The following is a 9,517-nucleotide window of genomic DNA, read 5'->3' as shown; positions in this document are numbered from 1 at the left end:
ACTCATAGTGACCCCTCCTTGGGTTTCCAAGGCGGTATCACTATAGAAGTAGATTGTCCGACCTTCCTTCGGAGGAGTGGCTGGTGGGTTTGAACCACCAGCCTTTTGGTAAGCAGTCAAATGCCTTGGGCACTACGCCACAGTGTTCTCTATTTCCAAAGCAGCCTTTATGGCACAGCTGGAGTGTTCCCTTGAAAGCAGAATGCTTTCTCATAGAGTTATTGTAATTAAATTGGAGCAAAGGTTGTAAAGCCTTGCGCTGAAAACCTGCAATGACATGGCTAACATTCTCTGTATGTGTGTGTCTAGGTTTATGCCCACACTGTTGCCTCTGTCTGCAGTGATACTTCTCCCTCTGCCTGGTGGATCTATAGTCATCTTCCACATTGTAACTCAAATGTCACTTGGCCTATTCATCTCTGAACTCTTTTCTGATCTTCCCTTCTAGTACTAAGCCTTCCCTTCACTGAGTTTCCACATTATTCTGAACTGATGTGTTTGCACATCTGGAGAAACTGTTGTGGCCAGTCTAGAACATGTGCACCTTTCTGTTCGTGTGGCATACTGATTTTTTTTAACGTATTTTATTTTTGTTGTTATTGAAAACAGAGCAGAACAGACATCAATTCAATAATTTCTTCACGTATAATTCAGTGATACTGATCACATCCTTCAAGTTGTGAAACCATTCTCACTCTGCTTTTCCAAATTGTTCTTCCCTCATTAACATAAACTCACTTCCCTCTAAGCTTCCAATCTAACCTTTCAAGTTGCTATTGTCAATTTGATCTCATATAGATAGTTCTTTAAAAGAACACAATACTCAAGTCATTACTTTACTAATTAAGCTGTACTGTCTCTATGGGAGGAAGATGGAGCAATCTACTTCGGTAAAGATTCACAGCCCCAGAAACCCAATGGGGGTTGCTATGAGTCGGATTCAACTCAGTGGCAGTGAGCTTTTTCTGTTTTTTAGTTTGGTTTAAAGAAGACTTCAGGGGATAGTTTCAGTTTAAGTTTCGAAGATTATCTTAGATCAATATTTTTAGAGGTCTGTCAAGCCTCAGTGGCTCCAGCAAGTCTGGATTCCATGAAAATTTTAAATTCTGTTTCTCATTTTCCTCCTTTTGATCACACTTCTTTAATAAATTATTTAATCAAAATGTTTAGTAATGGTAGCTTGAAATATTGATTGATTTTGGAAAACCTTGCTTCCCCAAAATGCCATCTACGAAGTTTGCATGAAATTGGCCCAACACCCCCTTCAACAGCATATCATTCAGGGCTGCCCAATCATATTCCACTTAGTGACTCTAGTGGTGGACTCACAATTGGGCATGTGACATCAATTGGTCCAAGGGGGATTGGTCTATTAGATTCTTGCTTACAGTATTGGAAAATTTAAACTTACTTTCTACTGAGGTGGCTAAGTTAGTGGGATGTGAGAAATCCTGCCTGAGAACAAAGCCAACTTTGAGGGAAGCCAAGGGAAAAATTGGACTTTTGAACACCCAAAGTTGTCATGTCTGCAATTAGATACTGTGAGTTTGCAGCTTTATGCACCAATCAAGACCTTATTTTTTATTTGGGTTGTGTAATTTGTTTTGTTTCACCCTCCATCAATGTGAATTTGTTTTCACCATTTGCAAAAGAGTCTTTGGTAATACTGCTTTTGTGCCCCACTAAGGGACTAGCTCATCCTTGCCTTACCAGTGCCGGGTCCCTGCAGAGTGCTTGTTCCGTAGCCATCCCCAAGAAATATCGAATGGCTGGGTGAATGTCTGCCATGGGAAAGCCATTCTTTATCCCTCCAACATGCACTTATTGGGCACCTCCTGTGTGCCAAACATAAATTCACTGTGCCATGTGCCTTGCTAGGTCTTTTCTTCCCTGAGCACCTCAGGCCCTCAGTACCTGCGGGATCTTCTCAGACTGCAGAGAAACCTGTGGGCCCTGCAGGCCTGGCTCCCTTGGCTGAAGGCCTTCAGTTCAGATGGTGTACTAAACAGCTGTTGTCCGAGCCCTGCCATGGAGAACAAACACTTTTGTCACAATGTCCCTCTGAAACTGGCTCTGTGTACCCCCTACATGAGTTAATTCTTTCTCACAAATGAGATTAACCAACCTGTTTTCCAAAGGACATTTATTGGTCTAGTGGCCAAATGACTGGTGGCCAATCTACTGGGGGAAAAACTTTGGGGGAGGAATTCTCCATAGAAAATAGCCTCTTTTCTCGATTAACTCTGTTTTGAATTATGTATCTCTTCTGCCCAGAAAACATTGGCTCAAGCTTTTAGGCAGCTGTGTGATTGCAGTTGGGGGTAGGAGGTTCACTCTGGAATGGACATTCCTGGCGGCTCCCTAAAGACGGGAGAGCAGGAGAGCATGGACTAGGGCTGGTTCTGCCTAAGGGAGGTTGTGCTGCCCACAGACTGAATTGGAGATGTTGTTCCTGCTGATTTCACAGGGGAGTTGAAAGTCCTTTGGGATTTCCCTGGCAAAGCTTGGATCTGAATTCCAGGCTCCTGACTCCTGAGCAGTGCCTTCCATCTCCACTGCCCGTTCTGCATTCTGATGTGGGGGAGGGCTGGAACAAGGAGAAGATAGGGTGAGGCTGTGAGAGGGAGAGGGTAAGATGAAGAGTGATTCTCAGGAGCCTTCTAAAACTACAGGTGAAATCGTGGATCCCAATGCCTTGACTCTCTCTCCTTTCAAACAGTTCTGGCACCACTGGAGCAAACAGTAGCTGGAGACATAGAACAGGAGTTCCTGTTCTTTCCACTTCCCTGGGACATGGTTACATCCCTGGCAGCAAGGGCAGGGTCTTGCACCTGGAAAAGCTTAGAGACAATTCTGGTTTGGGAAGGGCCCTGCGATCAAGAGATGTGCTGAAGGAAATATACACATAAGAGCTGAACTGCAATTAGAATGTCTCTGGATTTCTAGCCCAGCTCCTTTCAGCTATTATTTAGGATTAGTATTTGACTGCCCTGGGCCTCTTGTCTGAAAGAGTTTCTCACACCACCCAGAGTTCTAACACCTCCATTAATTATGCAAATCATGGATGCAGGTGCACTGGAATTGGAAAATAACTTATCCTGCAGCTCCCCCTGGTGGATCTTTGCACTGCATTCTTAATACATTTGCAGGAAGGTCTGGGGTGGGTGCAGTGGTCGCTCAGTGGTGAAATCCTCGCCTTCCATGCAGGAGATCTGGGTTCAATTCCTGTGCAATGCACTTCAAGTGCCACCATCACCTATCTGACAGTGGACGTTACTGTGTAGCTATGATGCTGGCCATGCTTCAGAGCTTCCAGATTATGACAGACTAGGAAGAAAGGCCTGGCAACCCATTTCCAAAAATCATCCAGTGAAAACCCCGTGGAGCACGGATCCTGTACTGCATGGGGTTCCCATGAGTCTGGGGCCAACTTGATGGAAGCTAACAATGACAACAACAAAAAGGACAGAAGATTCCCAGGGTGGTATCAGCGTGCTCAGCTGCTAACCAAAATGTTGGCTGTTCAAGTGCACCCAGAGGCACCTTGGAAGAAGGGCCTGGTGAGCTGCTTCTGGAAAATCAGCCCTTGACAATTCCACGGAGCACCTTTCTACTCTGACACACAGGGGATCCTATCTTAGTGATTCTAGTGCTGCTATAACGGGAATACCACAGGCGGATGGCTTTAACAGAAATTTATTTTTTCAGTTCTGGATGCTAGAAGTCTGAATTCAGGGTACCAGCCCTAGGGAAAGATTTTTGCTCTGTGTCAGCTCTGGAGGAAGGTCCTTGTCGCTTTTGAGCTCCCGTTTCCAGGCAATCTTCATGTGGCTTGGCCTCACGCTTCCCCATCTCTGCTTGCTGGTGTCCTTGCTTAATCTGCTCTTTTTATATTTCAAAAAAGAATGGATCAAGACACAGTCTACACTAATATTTCCACATTAGCATAACAGAGAAAGTCCATTCCCAAACAGGGTTATAATCACTGGTCTAGGGATTAGGATTTACGAGACATATTTTGGGGAGAAGCAATTCAATCCATAACAAGCCCTCATGAGTTGGAGTTGACCTGGTGGCAACTGGTTTGAGAAGGACTCAAGAGGCATGATCCCATCGCTATCATGACATAATCCCGTTTCCCCTAGACTTGAGAAAGTTGGCTCCATCTGCCTCCCCGCCCCTTTCACACCTTTGTCAGGGGTCCACCCCCTTCTTCCACACATTTAATATATGATTATTCTCCCAACTTTAATTTTCTTTTTTTGAGCTCTCTGTTCATTTTCATTAAAAATTTAACACAGTGTGGCTATGAAGCCTAGTATATTTACGTCAGTCTCCCCTTTGCGATAGTTCCTGAGGGCCAGGACTTGGCTATTTGTCATTTTAACCTTATCCCTGGATACCTAGAACCTGGCACATGGCCTGGACTACAGCAGATGCTCAGGTGTTTCTTAAAGGAGGCTGGAACACTCAGAATACTTTCCCCACTGAGAACAATGTCTGACACAGAGTAGCATTAAACAATGAATAGATAAGGAATGGATGAAGGAATGACCCTTTCCTAGACCTTCCAGTTTTCAGACTTACCTCTGATCTTAGCAACATCACCTTCCTGTACCATCCTACGTATTAGCAAAGTCTGAAGTGAGTGAGGTAATAAGGATCTAGTTTTTACCTTTTATTATCCTTTGGGTGTTGCTTTCAGATTCATCCATCTTTCTTTCTTTTATTAAGAAAAAATTTATCAAACAACTTTAGGTACCGTACTTCTGAATCCACTGTAATTGAGTCAATTCTGACTCATAACAACCCTATACAACAGAGTAGAACTGCCCCATAGGGTTCCAAGACTGGAAATCTTTACAGAAGCCAATTGGCTCATCTCTCTACCACAAGGTGGGTGGAGGGTTCCAACCACCGACCTTTAGCTTAGCAGCTGAACACTTTAACCATTGTGCCATAAGAGCTCCTCTACCTCTGAGTACCAAACCAAAACCAAACTACCATCAAGTAGATTCCAACTCATAGAGAACTCCATTGGGTTTCTGAGGCTGTGAATCTTTATATGGAAGTCATCGTGTCATCTTCTTGGTGGCTTTGAACCACTGACCTTGTGATTAGCACTCAAACGCCCCATCCAATACACCACCAGAGCTTCTTTTTACCTCTGAGTAGATGATCTAAATATCAAGATAAATAAAATACAGTCTCTGTACTCAAGGAGCTACCTTCTCTTTGGAGAGATGAAACAAGGCTCGAGATGGGGAGATCAGTTAATAAACACTACTAGGTCATAGGAACCATAAAGAGTCTTTGAAACAAAGTAGATGGCGGAAGTGGACAGTTGGGCCTGAATTTGAATGATAATATTGACGGATTGTTAAGAAAAGCTAGGATCCCATTGCCTGTGATTTCCTTAGGCTGTAGAACCCAGAAGCTGTATTCTGTTCATTGGAATGAAAACACAGTAGCCGTGGCTGCTTTAGAGAGAGTTCTGGAGAGTCCGTAAGGAAAGTGCCTGCTTTGGAGAGAGTTCTGGAGGGTCCGTGAGGAAAGACTTGTTTTCTCATACCTTGGAAATCCATCTACCCTGACAATTGTCTCCTCCATTAGAAGGAAAGTTTCAATAGAAGGGAGGTACAGGGATAGAGCTGATACTCACGTGCCTTCTAAGCAAGTACATCAGAGAATGTTCTAACAGGGAAAGAAAGTATAACTAATGAAATTAAATTCAAGGAAGAAAGAAGCGCTCTGCTAATGATTAATGTTCCACTTAATAGATCAGCAGGACATGCAGAGTTGAGAAGTCGCCTGGAGGGTTCCAGTCCAATGCTCCAGTAAAGAAAGAACAACGAAAGATACAATTTCAGCTTCCACCCCCCCCCAGCTTGTCTCTGGGGAAACACAATTTTACTTGCTCTGAATGTCACTTGCTTTGCTTCGAAGTAGCCACTTCCTCCCCTACTCACTAATCCCCCTTAACATTTTCTTCCACTGTGAAAATCAAATCTTCCTTTTCAGCTTGCAATTGAATTTGAGGGCATGCACCCATCGCATCTATGCACTAGTTTTCTAGAAAGCAAGAAATAAGTCCAATTCAGCTGGCTGTTCCATGCCCTCACCCCCAGGGAAAACAAACCATTGTGGTCACATACAAACACAGGACAGTGAGACTCATAAGGGGTCTGCATGAGTGTCCAGAGGGAGAAGACCAAGAGCCAGAAGAGGTCTCAGCTGGGGCAGTCACATGGACAGAAGAGGCAGTGATGTCCTCCTGGAGGGACAGGCTCTGGACTTCGAGCAGTAGGTGAGGTATGGAGAGGGATGCAGATCTTCCCCAGGCCCAAGTGGCTGGTAGGAAAGGATTACCCCTACTGACTCCCCCTTGGGAATGGATGGCCTCCTTCCTTTCTCCCTCCTTTCCTCCCTCGGGTCCCACTGAGCCCCGTGTGCCAGGCCCTGGGATGGAGATGAAGAGTTGTAGCTGACGACACCAGACTCCAGACCCTGAACTTCAGAAGCAAACCCTAAGGTGTCTGGGAAGTAGACAGCCAGGAAGCAAAGCATGAGAGCTCAGAGCTGACAGCACAATAGCAAGGCAGGGAGAGCAGAGGCTAGGTGTGTTTTTTGTTTTTTATCCAGAGGCAGACATCTGTGTGACAGCTGAATAATCCCCCTATTTTGGACTCTCTTTGTATTTAACTCTGCAGTCTTTAAAATAATGTAATCTCTACGACTCCGTGGCTTCCCAAAATCCTATTGACCTGTGAGTCGGATAAGAATTGATCTCATTTGTGTCTGAATGAATGAATGTTGTCTGTGCAAGCAGAAGGCTTCAGGGCCAGGCTGAGACCCAGCATAATAAAAGCAAATGTGTGCTTTGTTGTTACAGATTGGCACAAAAGCATCCAGGCCTCCCTCTCTTATAGGGCCCGCAAGGGTCTGGGGTGAGGAGAGTATACACTGAGGCATGTCTTCGTGCTTGTTTGCTGAGTACCTCATGACCTTGTCGGGAGTGTGTCTGATCAGCCATTTCCCCTGTGACTAAATATTTGGTCACAGCCGTAGGAGAGAATTCTATCAGTGGACAGCTCTGTTTTTAAGAATTGGGTTTTGTTTCCTCTTTCCCGTGAGGCAGATCCTCTTGGCCGCTTGAGCACTCACTGACAGCCACCCTTGCATAATGTTAAGCAGGTATCTGACTCTTGCTGGAAGGCAAGCAAATACAATGAAAAAGGTTGGGGTTGAGAGACAGTGGTCCTTGGAGTGAAGGCAGGTTCTACACTCCTGGGAATCCATTTGCCAGACCAAGGTGATGCCTGCTTATGTGATCCTGTGATGGTTAACGTTGTGTATCAACTTGACTGAGCCACGATTCTCAGTGGCTTGGCAGTTACGATGTGGCTCGGTAGTTATGTGATGACATAGTCATCCCCAGTGATGAGATCTGATGTAATATAGTCATTCTCCATTATAAGATCTTCTATGAGCTGCCAATCAGTTGAAAAGGAGTTTCCTGAGGGGTGTGGCTTTTTCATCCAATATATATGAATGTTCTCGCAAAGTTCTCTGATTTTTTGTTTGATCTGCATCCTGCATCTGGCTCATCGTCATCTGACCTTGGTTCTTTGGACTTGAACCAGCAGCCTAGTGTCTGACCTGCCAATCTTGGGTTCATCAGCCCCTGCAGCTGTAAGTCAGGAGAAGCCACCAGCCTGACATCTGGTCCATGGACTCAGGATTTGCCAATCTCTACAATTGTGTGCTCGGAAGGAAGATGGGGCAATCTACTTCCGTAGTGATACTGCCTCGGAAACCCAAGGAGGGGTCACTATGAGTCGGGTCCGACTCTATGGTACATAACAACAACAACAATTGTGCGAGCCATTTCCTTGACATAAATCTGTATATAATACATATATAAAGCTTAAGTAGTTTTGCTTCTCTAGAAAACCCAGCCTAAGAGAGTTTGCATGGTGGGTGGGTGTGATACGAAGATGATATCCTTGTCTCGCCTCACCTGCCGAAAGCAAAACTTTCCCTACCAACCTAACCAGCTTATTCACTCACCTCTTAAAGTGTCTCTGCTCTCTCATCCCTTTGCCCAGAACACCCTGTACCTCAGTGCTTTCTCTTTCCTTCTCTTCACTACTCTCTGTGCCTTTCTATTCCTGTGCAACCTAATAAAATGATTCTGGTTGAGGAGCTCAAATTCCATCTCTCCTACCTGCTGACACTATGGTCTTGGACAAGCTGCTTCGTCAGCCCAGGGCTATTTCCTCATCTGTGACAATATTCACACCTCATGGCTGTATGGATGGAAAATGGTCCCATCAGAGCAATGGGCTGCTCTTATTCTTCAGCCTAGTTTGAGACATTATGACTCTTCTGTTATATACTAGTTATTTGTGACCTATGCGATGACATTGTATATGCAGTGCTCCTGGCTTCTGGGAGGAGAAAATGACAGACCCATTTCGACCCTCCCCATTCCCTACAGCTCTTGTCCTTCTAGAACAGGGCAAGGCAGCACAACTGAAGCCTAGTGACATTACATTTCTTATTTTTTTTCTCTCCCTCTTTTTTGTTGTGGTAAAAATATACACAAGTAAGCCTTCATCAATTCAAAAATCTCCACATGTACATTTCAGTGATATTGATTACATCCTTCATTTTTGAGCAACCTTTGTCAGTATCCTTTTCTGAGCTATTCCAGAATGATTACCATAAACTCAGTGCCTTCCAAGCCAAAACTCCCTTTTTTGCCTCCCTCTCACCCTTGGCAGCCACTAATAGTCTTTAGTTTCTATATATTTGCTTATATCATATACAGTATTTGTCATTTTGTGACTTATTCCACTCAACATAATGTTTCTAGTGTCATACATGTTGTGGCATACATCAGGATTTCATTTTTTCATGACTGAGTAATAGTCTATTGTTTGAACATGCCACTTTTTTCTTTTTTGATCCATTCATCTGTTCATGGACATTTTTGTTGTTTCCACATTTTGGCTGTTACAAAAAGTGCTTCAATGTACATTGGTGAACATTTCTGTTGTTGTTGTTGTTCCTGCTTGCTCTTCTAGTTTGGGGATTGCTGGGTTATATGGTAGTTCTATGTTCAACTTTTTGAGGAATTGCCAAACTGTTTTCCACAGTGGCTATACCATTTTACATTCCCATCAGCAGTGGATGAGGGTTCTAGTTCTCCACAACATCACCAACACTTTTTTATTATTATTATTGTCATTCTCATGGGGGTGAAATGGTATCTCATTGTGGTTTTGATTTACCTCTTACCAGTGGCTCATGGTGTTGAACATCTTTCCATGTGCTTGTTGGTTATTTCAATGTCCTCTTTGGTGAAATGTCTGCTCAAGGTCTCTGCCCATTTTTTGATTGGATTGTTTCTCTTTTGTTGTTATGTGCCATCAAGTCGGACCTGACTCATTCATAGCGACCCCTCCTTGGGTTTCCAAAGCAGTATCACTACAGAAGTAGATTGCCGATTGCC

The sequence above is a fragment of the Orycteropus afer genome, unplaced genomic scaffold, assembly GCF_000298275.1.
Source record: "Orycteropus afer afer isolate SDZICR_OR568_19922 unplaced genomic scaffold, OryAfe1.0 scaffold00009, whole genome shotgun sequence".
In the NCBI taxonomy this organism is placed as follows: domain Eukaryota; kingdom Metazoa; phylum Chordata; class Mammalia; order Tubulidentata; family Orycteropodidae; genus Orycteropus; species Orycteropus afer.
Note: the sequence above shows the minus strand (reverse complement) of the source record.